The following is a 16,917-nucleotide window of genomic DNA, read 5'->3' as shown; positions in this document are numbered from 1 at the left end:
CAGTTGAATAATTTTAATTATTAGTATTAATATTCTTATAATAAATCTTACAGCTAATTAAATGATTCTTTCGGTTAGGTATATCTGTTTTAATGCATTAAAACTATTTTTGACGTCAAAATCGTTGTTTAAGACGAAATACTTGGAATAATTTGATTTCTTATGATTATTGGTAGTAATATTTTTGTAATATTTCGTAAAAGTAATTTAATAATTGTCTTCGGTTAAAAATATTAGTTTTAAAGTATGAAAACTCCTTTTGACGTCTATATCGGCTGTTATAGACGAAATACTTGAAATAAACATTGTTTATTGTACATTATTAAAGTTATAATAATTTTTAGTACTCATATTCTTGTAATGTATCATACAGCTAATTAGATTAACCTATTCGGTATAAAATATTTGTTTTAAAGTATTAAAATACTTTTTGACATCAAAATCGGCTGTTGAAGACGAAATACTTGCAGTAAACATTGTTTATTGTACACTAATTGAGTAATTTCGATTTTTGGTTATAATATTCTTGTAATTTTTTGTACAGGTATGTTTATATACTTCTTTGTTTAGTAATCTAATATTAAACATATATAAACTACTAAAGACGTTATAGAAGGCTGTTTCAAACAAAATACTTTTGTTAAACCCTTTTTAACGTATATTATTTCAATTATTTTGATTATTGGTATTAATAATCTTATAATATATCATAAAGCTAATTAAATAAACCTTTTCGCTTAGGAATATTCGTTTAATCGTCAAAATCGGCTGTTTAAGGCGAAATACTTGAATTTAACATTGTTTATCATACACTATTTGAGTTATTTCGAATTTCGATTATAATATTCTTCTAATATTTTCTACAGGTAATATAATAAATATATTTTGTAAAAATACTAGTTTTAAAGTTCAAAAACTACTTTTAACGTCAAAAGCAGCTGTTTAAGACGAAATACTTGCATAAACATTGTTTATCGTACAATTTTACAGTTATTATGACTTTTGGTATTATTAATTTGTAATTAATCATACAGCTAATTAAATAAATTTATTCTGTTGAGAATATTAGTTTCAACGTATAAAAACTCCTTTTAACGTCAAAAACGGCTGTTTAAGACAAAATACTTGCAATAAACATTGTTTTTTGTGCTTTATTTGAGTTATTATGATTTTTGGAAATAATGTTCTTCTAATGTTTCGTAAAGGTAATTTAATAAACGTCTTCGGGTAAAAATATTAGTTTTAATGTATTAAAACTCATTTTGAGTTAAAAATCGACTGTTTAAGACGAAATACTTGCAATAAACATTGTTTATTGTACATTAATTGAGTTATTTCTATTTTTTGTTATAATATTCTTTTAATTTTTGTAAAGGTATTTTAATAAACGTCTTTAGTTAAAATATTAGTTTTGAAGTATTAAAACTCCTTTCGACGTCAAAATCGAGTGTTTAAGAAGAAATACTTGCAATAAGCATTGTTTGGTGTTTATTATTTGAGTTATTTCGGTTTTTGGTTATAATAATCTTGTCATACTTCGTACATGTAATTTTATAAATATCTTCGGTTAAAAATACTAGTATTAAAACTCCTTTTGACGTCTAAATCGGCTGTTTAAGACGAAATATTTGCAATAAACATTGTTTATCTTTTATTTTTTGAGTTATTTCGATTTTTGGTAATAATATTATTGTAAGATTTCATAAATTAAATAAAATAATTCCTTTGGTTAAGAATATTAGTTTTTAAGTAGTGAAACTCTTTTTGACGGCTGTTTAAGACGAAATACTTGCAGTAAACTTTGTTTATTGTACATTATTTGAGTTATTTGATTTTTGTTATAATTTTCTTGTAATTTTTTGTAAAGCTAATTCAATAAAGGATTTCGGTTAAATATACTAGTTTTAAAGTACTAAAATTCCTTCTGATGTCAAAATAGGCTGTTCAATACGAAATACTTGCAGTAAACATTTTTTATCGTACTATGTTTGAGTTATTTCGATTTTTGTTTATAATATTCTAGTAAATTTTCTTAAAGCTATGTTTTTAAACATTTTAGGTTAGTAATCTAACTTTAAACATATTAAAAGTAGCATAGACGTTATGAAATGCTGTTTTATTCAAAATACTTGTATTAAACCCTTTTTAACGTACAGTATTTGAATTATTTTTGTTATTGGTATTAATATTCTTATAATATATCATACAGCTAATTAAATGAACCTATTCGGTTAGTAATATTCGTTTATAAGTATCAAAACTCATTTTGACGTCCAAATCGGCTGTTTAAGACTAAATACTTGCAGTAAACTTTGTTTATTGTACATTATTTGAGTTATTTCGACTTTTGGTTATAATATTCTTGTAATTTTTGTAAAGGTTTTTTTATAACTTTTATGGTTAGTAATCCAACTTTAAACATATTAAAAGTACTATAGTCGTCATAAAAGGTTGTTTCAAACAAAACACTTGTATTAAACTTTTTTTAATGTACATTATTTAAATTATTTTGATTATTAGTATTAATATTCTTAAAATATGTCATACAGCTAATTAAATAAACGTTTTCGGGTAAAAATATTAGTTTTAAAGTATTAAAACTACTTTTGACCTCAAAATCGGCTGTTTTATACGAAATACTTAGAATAAACATTGTGTACCATACATTATTTGATTTATTATGATTTTTGGTGATAATGTTCTTGTAATATATCGTAAAAGTAATTTAATAATCGACTACGGTTAAAAATATTTGTTTTAAAGTATAAAAACTCTTTTTGTCGTTTGAATCGGCAGTTTTATAAAAAAAACTTTTATATTAAAAATCATAATAACTGTAATAATGTACGATAAACAATGTTAATGCAAGTATTTCGTTTAAAACAGCCGATTTAAACGTCAAAAAGAGTTTTCATACTTTATAACTAATATTTTTAATCGAAGTCGATTATTAAATTACTTTTACGAATTATTACAGAAATATTATTACCAAATATCGAAATAACTCAAATAATGTACGATATACAATCTTTATGGCAAGTATTTCGTCTTTAAGAGTTAATTTAGACGTCAAAAGGAGTTTTAATGCTTTAAAACGAATATTGCTAACCGAATAGGTTCATTTAATTAGCTGTATGATATATTATAAGAATATTAATACCAATAACCAAAATAATTCATATAGTGTACGTTAAAAAGGGTTTAATACAAGTATTCAGAATGAAACAGCATTTTATAACGTCTATGCTACGTTTAATATGTTTAAAATTAGATTACTAACCAAAAAAGTTTATAAATACTTTAAAAGTAAAATTTTCAACCGAAGTAGATTATTAATTAATTTTTACGAAATATTACAATAATATTAATACCTAATAACGAAAAAACTCAAATAATGTACGATATACAATGTTTATTGCAAGTATTTCGTCTTTAGCAGCCAATTTAGACGTCAAAGGGAGTTTTAATACTTTAAAACTAATATATTTAAAAGAAGTCGTTTATTAAACTACTTTTACGATATATTACTAGAACATTATTACCAAAAATCATAATAAATTAAATAATGTATGATAAACAATGTTTATTCTAAGTATTTCGTATAATACAGCCGATTTTGAGGTCAAAAGTAGTTTTAATACTTTAAAACTAATACTTTTACCCGAAAACGTTTATTTAATTAGCTGTATGCTATATTTTGAGAATAATAATACTAATAATCAAAATAATTTAAATAATGTACATTAAAAAAGTTTAATACAAGTGTTTTGATTGAAACAGCCTTTTATGACGACTATAGTACTTTTAATCTGTTTAAAATTGGATTACTTACCAAAGAAGTTATAAAAATACCTTTACAAAAATTACAGTAATATTATAACCAAAAATCGAAATAACTTAAATAATGTACAATAAACAAAGTTTACTGCAAGTTTTTGTCTTGAACAGCCGATTTTGACGTCAAAAATAGTTTTAATGCATTAAAACAAATATTCCAAACCGATAAGGTTCATTTAATTAGCTTTATGATATATTACATGAATATTAATAACAATAATCGAAATAATTTAAGTTACGTTAAAAAGGGTTTATTACAAGTATTTTAATTGAAACAGCCTTTTATAACGTTTATAGTAGTTTCAATATGTTTAAAGTTAGATTAATAACCAAAGAAGTTTAAAAACCTAGCGGTAAGAAAAGTTACAAGAATATTATAATTAGAATTTGATTGACTCAAATAATTTACAAAAAATAATATTTACTGCAATTATAAAGTCTTAAACAGCTAATTTTACCTTCCAAAGAAGTTTTAATACTTTAAAACTAATATTCCTAACCGGATAAGTTCATTTAACTAGCTGTATGACATATTAAAAGAATTTTAGTACAAATGATTAAAATAATTCAAATAGTGTACGTTAAAAAGGGTTTAATCGGTTATTTTGGTTGAAACATCCTTTTATAACGTCTAAAGTAGTTTCAATATGTCTTAAGTTAGATTACTAACCAAAGAATTTTATTATCATAGCTGTACGAAAACTTACAAAAATATTATACCAAAAATTATAATAATTTTAATAATGTGCACGAAACAATGTTTACTGCAAGTATTTCGTATCAAACAGCCTATTTTGACGTCTGAAGAAATTTTAGTACTTCAAAACTAATATTCCTATCCGAAGGCATTATTTTAATTAATTTTATGAATTATTACAATAATATTATTACCAAACATTGAAATAATTCAAATAATTAACGAAAAAGAATGCTTATTGCAAGTTTTTCTTCTTAAACATTCAATTTTGACGTCAAAAAAAGAGTTTTAATACTTTAAAACTAATATTTTAAACCGTAGATGTTTTTTAAAACGTCTTTACAAAAAATACATGAATATTATAACCAATAATTGAATTGAGTCAAATAATGTACGATAAACAATGTTTATTGCAAGTATTTCGTCTTAAACAGCCGATTTTGAACTCAAAAGGAGTTTTAATACATTAAAACTAATATTTTTACCCAAAGACGTTTATTAAATTACCTTTACAAAATATTACATGAATATTATTACCAAAAATCATAATAAATCAAATGATGTACGATAAAAATGTTTATTGCAAGTATTTTGTCTTAAACAGCCGTTTTTGACGTCAAAAGTAGTTTTAATACACTGAAAATGATATTTCCAAACAAATAAGTTTATTTAGTTCGCTGTATAATATATTACACGAATATCAATACCAAAAATTTAAATAATCTAATTAGTGTACGTTAAAAAGAGTTTAATACAACTCTTTTACTTGAAACAGCCTTTTTAAAGTCTATAGTAGTTTTATTACGTTAAAGTTAGATTACTAACTAAATAATATTATTAACATAGCTGTACCAAAAATTACAAGAATATTATAACCTAAAATCGCAATAACTCAAATATTTTACGATAAAAAAGGTTTATTGCAAGTATTTTGTCTTAAACAGCCGATTTTGAACTTAAAAGGAGTTTTAATACATTAAAACTAATATTTTTTCCCCAAAGACGTTTATTAAATTACCTTTAACGAAAATTACAAGAATATTATTACCAAAAATCATAATAAATCAAATAATGTACGAGAAACAATGTTTATTACAAGTATTTTGTCTTAAACAGCCGTTTTTGACGTCAAAAGGAGTTTTAATACGTTGAAACTAATATTCCTAACCGAATAAGTTTATTTAATAAGCTGTATGATATATTACAAGAATATTAATATTTAAAATTATAATAAATGTAATAATGTACGATAAACAATGATTATGCAAGCATTTCGTTATAAACAGCCGATTTTGACGTCAAAAAGACTTTTAATACTTTGAAACTAATACTCCTAAGCGATTAGGTTTATTTAATTAGCTTTATGATATATTATAAGATTATTAATACCAATAAACAAAATAATTCAAATAATGTACGTTAAAAAGGGTTTAACACAAGTATTTTGTTTGAAACAGCCTTTTATAACGTCTATAGTACTTTTGATATGTTTAAAATTAGATTACTAACCAAGGAAGTTTATAAACATAGCTGTACAAAAAATTACATAAATATTATAACCAAAACTCGAAACAACTCAATTAGTGTATGATAAACATAGTTTACTACAAGTATTTCTTCTTAGACAGCCGATTTCGACGTCGAAAAGACTTTTAATATTTTAAAACTAATATTCTACATCGAATAGGTTAATTTAATTAGCTGTATGATACATTACAAGAATATTAATACCAAAAATTATAATAAATTTAATAATGTACAATAAACAATGTTTGTTGCAAGTAACATAACCAAAAATTGAAATACGTCAAATAATGTACGATAAACAATGTTTATTGCAAGTATTTCGTCTTAAACAGCAGATTTTGATGTCAAAAGGAGTTTTAATACATTAAAACTAATATTCCTAAACGAATAGATTTATTTAATTAGCTGTACGATATATTACATAAATATTAATACCAAAAATTAAAATAATCTAAAAAGTGTACGTTAGAATGAGTTTAATACAAGTTTTTTGGTTGAAACAGCCTTTTATAACGTCTATAGTAGTTACAATATGTTCAAAGTTAGATTACTAACCAAATAATATTATTAACATAGCTGTACGAAAAATTACAAAAATATTATAACCTAAAATCGCAATAACTCAAAAAATTTACGATAAACAAGGTTTAATGCAAGTATTTCGTCTTAAACAGCCGTTTTTGACGTCAAAAGACTTTTAATACGTTGATACTTATATTCTTAACCGAATAAGTTTATTTAATTAGCTGTTAGTATATTACAAGAATATTAATACTAAAATCATAATTAATGTAATAATGTATGATAAACAATGTTTATGCAAGTATTTCGTCTTAAACAGCCGATTTTGACGTCAAAAGGAGTTTTTATTCATTAAAATAGTATTTTTAACCGAAGATATTTATTAAATTACCTGTACAAAATATTACAAAAATATTATAACCAAAGTTTTTAATAACTCAAATAATGTACGATGAACAATGTTTATTGCAAGTATTTCGTTTTAAACAGCTGATTTTGATGTAAAAAAGAGTTTTAATACTTTAAATTACTAACTAAATAATTTTTCAAACATAGCTGTACGAAAAAATACAAGAATATTATAACCTAGAATCGCATTAACTCAAATAATATACGATAAACAACGTTTATTGCAATATTTCGTTTTAAACAGCCGATTTGAGCTCAAAAGCAGTTTTAATACATTGAAACTAATACTTTTACTCGTAGACGTTTACTAAATTACCTTTACAAAATATTACAAGAATTTTGATACCAAAAATCATAATAAATCAAATAATATACGAGAATCAATGTTTCTTACAATTATTACTAATATTATACTATAAATATATACTATATATATTACTAATATTCCTCACCGAATAAGTTTATTTAATTAGCTGTATGATATATTACAAGAACATTAATTCAAAAATCATAATATTTGTAATAATGTACGATAACCAATGTTTATGCAAGTATTTCGTCGTAATTAGCCGATTATGATATCAGAAGGAGATTTCGAATTTTAAAAATAGTGTTTTTAACCGAAGATACCTATTAAATTACCTGTACAAAATATTACAAGAATATTGAAACCAAAACTCGAAATAACTTAAAAATGTAAACAATATTTATTGCAAGTATTTCGTTTTAAACAACCGATTTTGACGTCAAAAAGAGTTTTAATACTTTAAAACTAATATTCATAACCAAATAGGTTTATTTAGTTAGCTGTATGATATATTACATAAATTTTAATATCAATAATCAAAATAATTCAAATAGTGTACGTTAAAAAGGGTTTAATACAAGTATTTTGGTTGAAACAGCCTTTTATAACGTCTATAGTAGTTTCAATATGTTTAAGTTATATTACTAACTAAATAATATTATTAACATAGCTTGAACGAAAAATTACAAGAATATAATAACCTAAAATCGCAATAACTCAAATAATTTCCGATTTAAAAGGTTTATTGAAAGTATTTCGTCTTAAACAGCCAATTTTGAACTCAAAAGAAGATTTAATACATTAAAACTAATATTTTTAACCTATAGACGTTTATTAAATTTCCTTTACAAAATATTACAAGAATATTATTACCAAAAATCATAATAAATTAAATAATGTACGAGAAACAATGTTTATTACAAGTATTTTGTTATAAACAGCCGTTTTTGACGTCAAAAGGAACTTTAATACGTTAAAACTAATATTCCCAACCAAATAAGTTTATTTAATTAGCTGTATGATATATTACAAGAAAATTAATATTTAAAATCATAATAAATGTAATAATGTACGATAAACAATGATTATGCAAGTATTTCGTCTTAAACAGCCGATTTTGACGTCAAACGAAGTTTTTATACTTTAAAACTAGTATTTTTAATCGAAGATATTTATTAAATTACCTGTACAAAATTTTACAAGAATATTATAACCAAAATTCGAAAAAACTCACATAATGTACGTTAAAAAGGGTTTAATAGAAGTATTTTGGTTTAAACAACATTTTATAACGTCTATAGTAATTTAAATATGTTTAAAGTTAGATTACTAACCAAAGAAAATTATTCACATAGTTGTACAAAAAATTACAAGAATATTATATCCTATAAACGCAATTACTTAAATATAATTACGTTAAAAAGGGTTTAATAGAAGTATTTTGGTTTAAACAACATTTTATAACGTCTATAGTAATTTAAATATGTTTAAAGTTAGATTACTAACCAAAGAAAATTATTCACATAGCTGTACAAAAAATTACAAGAATATTATATCCTATAAACGCAATTACTTAAATAATATACGATGAACAATGTTTATTGCAAGTATTTTGTCTTTAACAGCCGATATTGAACTCAAAAGGAGTTTTACTACATTAAAACTAATATTTTTACCCAAAACATTTATTAAATTAACTTTACGAAATATTACAAAAATATTTTTACTAAAAATTATAATAAATCAAATAATTTACAATAAACAATGTTTATTGCAAGTATTTTGTCTTAACAGCTGATTTTGACGTCCAAGGAGTTTTTTTACTTTAAAACTAATATTACTGACCGAAAACGTTTATTTAATTAGCTGTATGATATATTCCATGAATCTTAATACCAAAAATCAAAATAACTATAATAATGTACGATAAACAATGTTTATCCAAGTATTTCGTCATAAACAGCGGATTTTAACCTCAAAAAGACTTTTAATACTTTAAAACTAATATTCCTAACCGAATAGGTTTACTTAATTAGCTGTATGATATATTACATGATTATTTATACCAATAATCAAAATAATTTTAATAATTTAAGTTAAAAAGGGTTTAATACAAGTATTTTGGTAGAAACAATAATTGTTTTTAAGTATTTAAACTTCTTTTGACGTCTAAATCGGCTGTAATAGACAAAATACTTGCAATGAACATTGTATATCGTACATTATTTGACTTATTTCGATTTTTGGTTATAATATTATTTTAATATTTCGTAAAGTTAATTTAATAAACGTCTTTGGATAAAAATATTAGTTTTAATGTATTAAAACTCCTTTTGAGTTCAAAATCGGCTGTATAAGACAAAATACTTGCAATAAACATTGTTCATCGTATATTATTTAAGTAATTGCGATTATAGGATATAATACTCTTGTAATTTTTTGTACAGCTATCTTGATAATATTCGTTGGTTAGTAATCTAATTTTAAACATATTTTAACTACTATAGACGTTATAAAATGCTGTTTCAACCAAAATATTTCTATTAAACCCTTTTTAACGTTCACTATTTAAATTATTTTGGTTATTGGTATTAATATTCATGTAATACATCATACAGTAAACTATATAAACCTATTCGGTTAGGAATATTAGTTTTAAAGTATTAAAACTCTTTTTTACGTCAAAATCGGCTGATTAAAACGAGATACTTGCAATAAACATTGTTTATCGTACATTATTTGAGTTTTTTCGAAATTTGGTTAAATTATTTTTTTAATATTTTGTACAGGTAATTTAATAAATTTCTTTGGTTGAAAATACTATTTTTGAAGGATAAAAACTACCTTTGACGTAAAAATCGGCTGTTTAAGACGAAATACTTGCATAAACATTGTTTATCGTACATTATTACATTATTTATTATTTTTGTATTAATATTCTTGTAATATATCATACAGCTAATTAAATAAACTTATTTGGTTGGGAATATTAGTTTCAACGTATTAAAACTCCTTTTGATGTCAAAAACGGCTGTTTAAGACAAAATTTTTGTAATAAACATTGTATTCGTACATTATTCGATTTATTATGATTTTTACTAATAACATTCTTGTACGATTTCGTAAAGGTAATCTAATAAATGTCTTCGGGTAAAAATACTAGTTTTAATTAACTAAATCTCCTTTTGAGTTCAAAATCGGCTGTTTAAGACGAAATACTTGCAATAAACCTTGTTTATCGTAAATCATTTGAGTTATTGCGATTTTAGGTTATAATATTTTTGTAATTTTTTGTACAGCTATATTTATAATATTATTTGGTTAGTAATCTAACTGTCAACATATTAAAACTACTATAGACGTTATAAAAGGCTGTTTCAACCAAAATACTTGTATTAAACTCTTTTTAACGTACACTATTTGTATTATTTTGATTTTTGGTATAAATATACATGTAATATATCATACAGCTAATTAATTAAACCTATTCGTTTAGGAATATTAGTTTTAAAGTATTTAAACTCTTTTTGACTTTAAAAACGGCTGTTTAAGACAAAATATTTGCAATAACATTGTTTATTGTATATTATTTGATTTATTATAATTTTTTGTAACAATTTTCATGTAATTTTTTATAAAGATAATTTAATAAACGTCTTCGGGTAAATATATTAGTTTAAATGTATTTAAAACTCCTTTTGAGTTCAAAATCGGCTATTTAGGACGAAACACTTGCAATAAACATTGTTTATCGTACATTATTCGAGTTATTTCAATTTTTTGTTATAATATTCATGTAAATTTTGTAAAGGTATTTAAAAAAACGTCTTCGGTTGAAAATATTAGTTTTAAATTATTAAAACTCCTTCCGACAACAAAATCGAGTGTTAAAGAAGAAATACTTGCAATAAGCATTGTTTTTCGTCTATTATTTGAAATATTTCGATTTTTGGTTATAATATTCTTGTCATACTTCGTACATGTATATTAATAAATGTCCTCAGTTAAAAATACTAGTATTAAAACTACTTTTGACGTCAAAATCGGCTGTCTAAGACGAAATACTTGCAATAAACATTGTTTATCGTACATTATTTGAGTTATTTCGATTTTTAGTTATAATATTATTGTAGTTTTTTGTACAGCTATGTTAATAAACTTTTTTAGTTAGTATTCTAACTTTAAACATATTGAAACTACTAAAGACGTTATAAAAGGCTGTTTCGACTAAAATACTTGTATTAAACCCTTTTAGACGTACACTATTTGCATTATTTAGATTATTGTTATTAATTTTCATGTAATATATCATACAGCTAATTTATTGAAGCTTTTTGGTTAGGAATATTTGTTTTAATGAATTAATATAAAAACTCTTTTTAACGTCCAAATAGGCTGTTTAAAACATAATATTTGCAATAAACATTGTTTATCGTACATTATTATTTCGAGTTTTAGTTATAATATTCTTCTTATATTTGGTACAGGTAACTTAATAAATACCTTTGTTTAAAAATATTATTTTTAAAATGAAAAAACTCTTTTGACGTCAAAATCGGCTGTTTAAGATGAAATACTTGGATAAACATTGTTTATAGTACATTATTACAAATATTATGATTATTAGTAATAATATTCTTGTAATATATCATACAGCTAATAAAATAAACTTATTCGGTTGGGAATATTAGTTTCAACGTATTAAAACTCCTTTGACGTCAAAAACGGCTGTTTAAGACAAAATACTTGTAATAAACAATGTTTCTCGTATAATATTTGATTTATTATGATTTTTGCTAATAATATTCTTGTAATATTTCGTAAAGGTAATTTAATAAACGTCTTTGGGTAAAAGTATTAGTTTCAATGTATTAAAACGCCTTTTGAGCTCAAAATCGGCTGTTTAAGACGAAATACTTCCAATAAACATTGTTTATCGTATATTATTTGAGGTATTGCGATTTTAGGTTATAATATTCTTGTAAATTTTCGTACAGCTATGTTAATAATATTCTTTGGTTTGTAATCTAATTTTAAACATATTGAAACTACTAAAGACGTTATAAAAGGCTGTTTCAACCAAAATACTTGTATTATTTTCTTTTTAGCGTACACTATTTAAATTATTTTGGTTATTGGTATTAATATTAATGTAATATATCATACAGCTAATTAAACAAACCTATTTGGTTAGGAATATTAGTTTTTAAGTATTAAAACTTCTTTAGACGTCAAAATCGGCTGTTTAAAACGAAATACTTGCAATAAACATTGTTTATCGTACATTATTTAAGTTATTTCGATTTTTGGTTATAATTTACTTGTGATATTTTGTTCAGGTAATTTAATAAATACCTTTGGTTAAAAATACTAGTTTTAAAGTAAAATAACTCATTTCGACATCAAAATCTGCTGTTTAAGACGAAATACTTGAATAAACATTGTTTTTCGTACATTATTACAGTTATTTTGATTTTTAGTATTAATATTCTTGTAATATATTATACAGGGAACTAAATAAACTTATTCGTTTGGGAATATTATTTCAGTGTATTAAAACTACTTTTGACGTCAAAAACGGCTGTTTAAGCAAAATATTTGCAATAAACATTGTTTATCGTAATATATTTGATTTATTATGATTTTTAGTAATAATTTTATTGTAATGTTTAGTAAAGTTAATTTAATAAACGTTTTCGGTTAAAAATATTAGTTTTAATGTATTAAAACTCCTTTCGAGTTCATAATCGGCTGTTTAAGACAAAATACTTGCAATAAACATTGTTCATCGTATATTATTCGAGTTATTGCGATTATAGGATATAATATTCTTGTAATTTTTCGTACAGCTATGTTAATAAACTTCTTTGGTTAGTAATCAAACTTAAAACATATTAAAAGAGTACTATAGACGTAATAAAAGGCTGTTTCAAACAAAATACTTGTATTAAACGCTTTTTAATGTTCTTTACTTATATATTTTGATTATTAGTATTGATATTCAGCTAATATATAATAGAGTTAATTAGATAAACCTATTCGGTTAAAAATATTAGTTATAAAGTATTAAAACTTCTTTTGACGTCAAAATCGGCTGTTTAAGACGAAAAACTTGCAATAAACATTGTTTATCGTACATTATTTGAGTTATTTCGAACTTGGTTATTATATACTTGTAATATTTTGTATTAGTAATATAATAAGTATCTATGTTTAAAAATTATCGTTTTAAAGTATAAAAACTCCTTTTAACGTCAAAATTGGCTGACTAAGACGAAATACTTGCATAAACATTGTTTATCGTAGATTATTATAGTTATTATAATTTTTGATATTAATATTCTTGCAATATATCATACAGCTAATTAAGTAAACTTATTAGGTTAGGAATATTAATTTCAACGTATTAAAACTCCTTTTGAGTTCAAATTCGTCTGTATATGACGAAATACTTACAATAAATATTGTTTATCGTATAATATTTGAGTTATTGAGATTTTAGGTTATATTATTCTTATAATTTTTCGTACAGCTATGTAAATAATTTTCTTTGGTTAGTAATCTAACTTTAAACATATTGAAACTACAATAGACGTTATTAAAGGCTGTTACAACCAAAATACTTGTATTAAACACTTTTTAACGTAAAATATTTGTATTTTTTTGATTATTGGTATAAATCTTCATGTAATATATCATACACCTAATTATATAAACCTATTCGGTATAAAATATTAGTTTTGAAGTATACAAACTCTTTTGAAGTCAAAATCGGCTGTTAAAGACGAAATACTTGTAGTAAACATTGTTTATTGTAAATTATTTGTCTTATTTCGATTTTTGATTATAATATTCTTGTAATTTTTTGTACAGCTATGTTTATAAACTTCTTTGGTTAGTAATCTAACTTAAAACAAATTAAAAGTACTATTGACTTTATAAAAGGTTGCTTTAAACAAAATACTTGAATTAGACAATTTTTAACGTACATTATTTGAATTGTTTTTAATTATCGGTATTAATATTCTAATAATATATCATACAGCAAATTAAATAAACGTTTTTGGGTAAAAACATTAGTTTTGAAGTACTAAAACTCCTTTTGACGTAAAAATCGACCGTAAAATACGAAATACTTGGAATAAACATTGTTTCTCGTATATCTTTGATTTATTATGATATTTGGCTATAATACTTGTAATAATTTGTAAAGGTAATTTAATAAACGTCTTCAGGTAAAGATATTAGTTTTAATGTATTAAAACTCCTTCTGAGTTCAAAATCGGCTGTTCAAGACGAAATACATGCAATAAACATTATTTACCGTATATTATTTGAGTTTTTGCAATTTTAGGTCATAATATTCTTGTAATTTTTGGTACAGCTATGTTAATAATATTCTTTGGTTAGTAATATATATTTAAACATATTGAAACTACAATAGACGTTATAAAAGGCTATTTCAACCAAAATACTTGTATTAAACCCTTTTTAACGTAAATTATTTAAATTATTTTGATTATTGGTATAAATATTCATGTAATATATCAAACAGCTAATTAAATAAACCTATTCGGATGGGATTATTAGTTTCAATGTATTAAAACTCCTTTTGACGTCAAAAACGACTGATTAAAACAAAATACTTGCAATAAACATTGTTTCTCGTACATTATATGATTTATTATAATTTTTGGTATGGTTTTCTTGTAATATTTCGTATAAGTAATTTAATAAACGTCTTCGGTCAAAATATTAGTTTTATTGTATTAAAACTTCTTTTAAGTTCAAAATCGGCTGTTTGTGACGAAATACTTGCAATAAACACTGTTTATCATATAGTATTTGAGTTATTGCGATTTTAGGTTATAATATTCTTGTAATTTTTCGTAGAGCTATGTCTATAAACTTCTTTCGTTAGTAATCTTACTTTAAACTTATTAAAAGTACTATAGACGTTATAAAAGGCTGTTTTAAACAAAATACTTGGAATTCACTCTTTTTAACGTACACTATTTCAATTATTTTGATTATTTGTATTTTTATTGCATCATAAAGCTAATTAAATAAACCTATTCGGTTAGGAATATAAGTTTTAAAGTTTTAAAACTCTTTTTAAGTTCAATATCGGCCATTTAAGACGAAATACTTGCAATAAACATTGTTTATCGTACATTATTTAAGTTATTTCGAATTTTGGTTATAATTTTCTTGTGATATTTTGTACAGGTAATTTAATAAATACCTTTGGTTAAAAATACTAGTTTTAAAGTAAAATAATTCATTTCGACATTAAAATCTGCTGTTTAAGACGAAATACTCGAATAAACATTGTTTTTCGTACATTATTACAGTTATTTTGATTTTTGGTATTAATATTCTTGTAATATATTATACAGGGAACTAAATAAACTTATTCGTTTGGGAATATTATTTTCAGTGTATTAAAACTACTTTTGACGTCAAATACGGCTGTTTAAGACAAAATACTTGCAATAAACATTGTTTATCGTAAATTATTTGATTTATTATGATTTTTAGTAATAATTTTATTGTAATGTTTAGTAAAGTTAATTTAATAAACGTCTTCGGTTAAAAATATTAGTTTTAATGTATTAAAACTCAATTCGAGTTCATAATCAGCTGTTTAAGACGAAATACTTGCAATAAACATTGTTCGTCGTATATTATTTGAGTTATTGCGATTATAGGATATAATATTCTTGTAATTTTTCGTACAGCTATGTTAATAAACTTCTTTGGTTAGTAATCAAACTTAAAACATATTAAAAGTACTATAGACGTAATAAAAGGCTGTTTCAAGCAAAATACTTGTATTAAGCGCTTTTTTATGTACATTACTTATATAGTTTGATTATTAGTATTGATATTCAGTTAATATATCATAGAGTTAATTAGATAAACCTATTTGGTTAGAAATATTAGTTATAAAGTGTTAAAACTTCTTTTGACGTCAAAATCGGCTGTTTAAGACGCAAAACTTGCATAAACATTGTTTGTTGTACATTATTATAGTTATTATAATTTTTGATATTAATATACTTGTAATATATCATACAGCTAATTAAGTAAACTTATTAAGTAAGGAATACTAGTTTCAACGTATTAAAACTCCTTTTGAGTTCAAATTCGGCTGTTTATGACGAAATACTTGCAATAAATATTGTTTATCGTATAATGTTTGAGTTATTGCGATTTTAGGTTATCTTATTCTTATAATTTTTCGTACAGCTATGTGAATAATTTTCTTTGGTTAGTAATCTAACTTTAAACATATTGAAACTACAATAGACGTGATTAAAGGCTGTTTCAACCAAAATACTTGTATTAAACACTTTTTAACGTAAACTATTTGTATTATTTTGATTATTGGTATAAATCTTCATGTAATATATCATACACCTAATTAAATAAACCTATTCGGTTAGGAATATTAGTTTTGAAGTATTAAAACTCTTTTGAAGTCAAAATCGGCTGTTAAAGACGAAATACTTGTAGTAAAAATTGTTTATTGTAAATTATTTGTCTTATTTCGATTTTTGATTATAATATTCTTGTAATTTTTTGTACAGCTATGTTTATAAACTTCTTTGGTTAG

The sequence above is a fragment of the Thalia democratica genome, chromosome 5, assembly GCF_965202585.1.
Source record: "Thalia democratica chromosome 5, ktThaDemo2.hap1.1, whole genome shotgun sequence".
NCBI lineage: Eukaryota > Metazoa > Chordata > Thaliacea > Salpida > Salpidae > Thalia > Thalia democratica.
The sequence above is the reverse complement of the archived record's forward strand: the minus strand, read 5'-3'. Positions refer to the sequence as shown.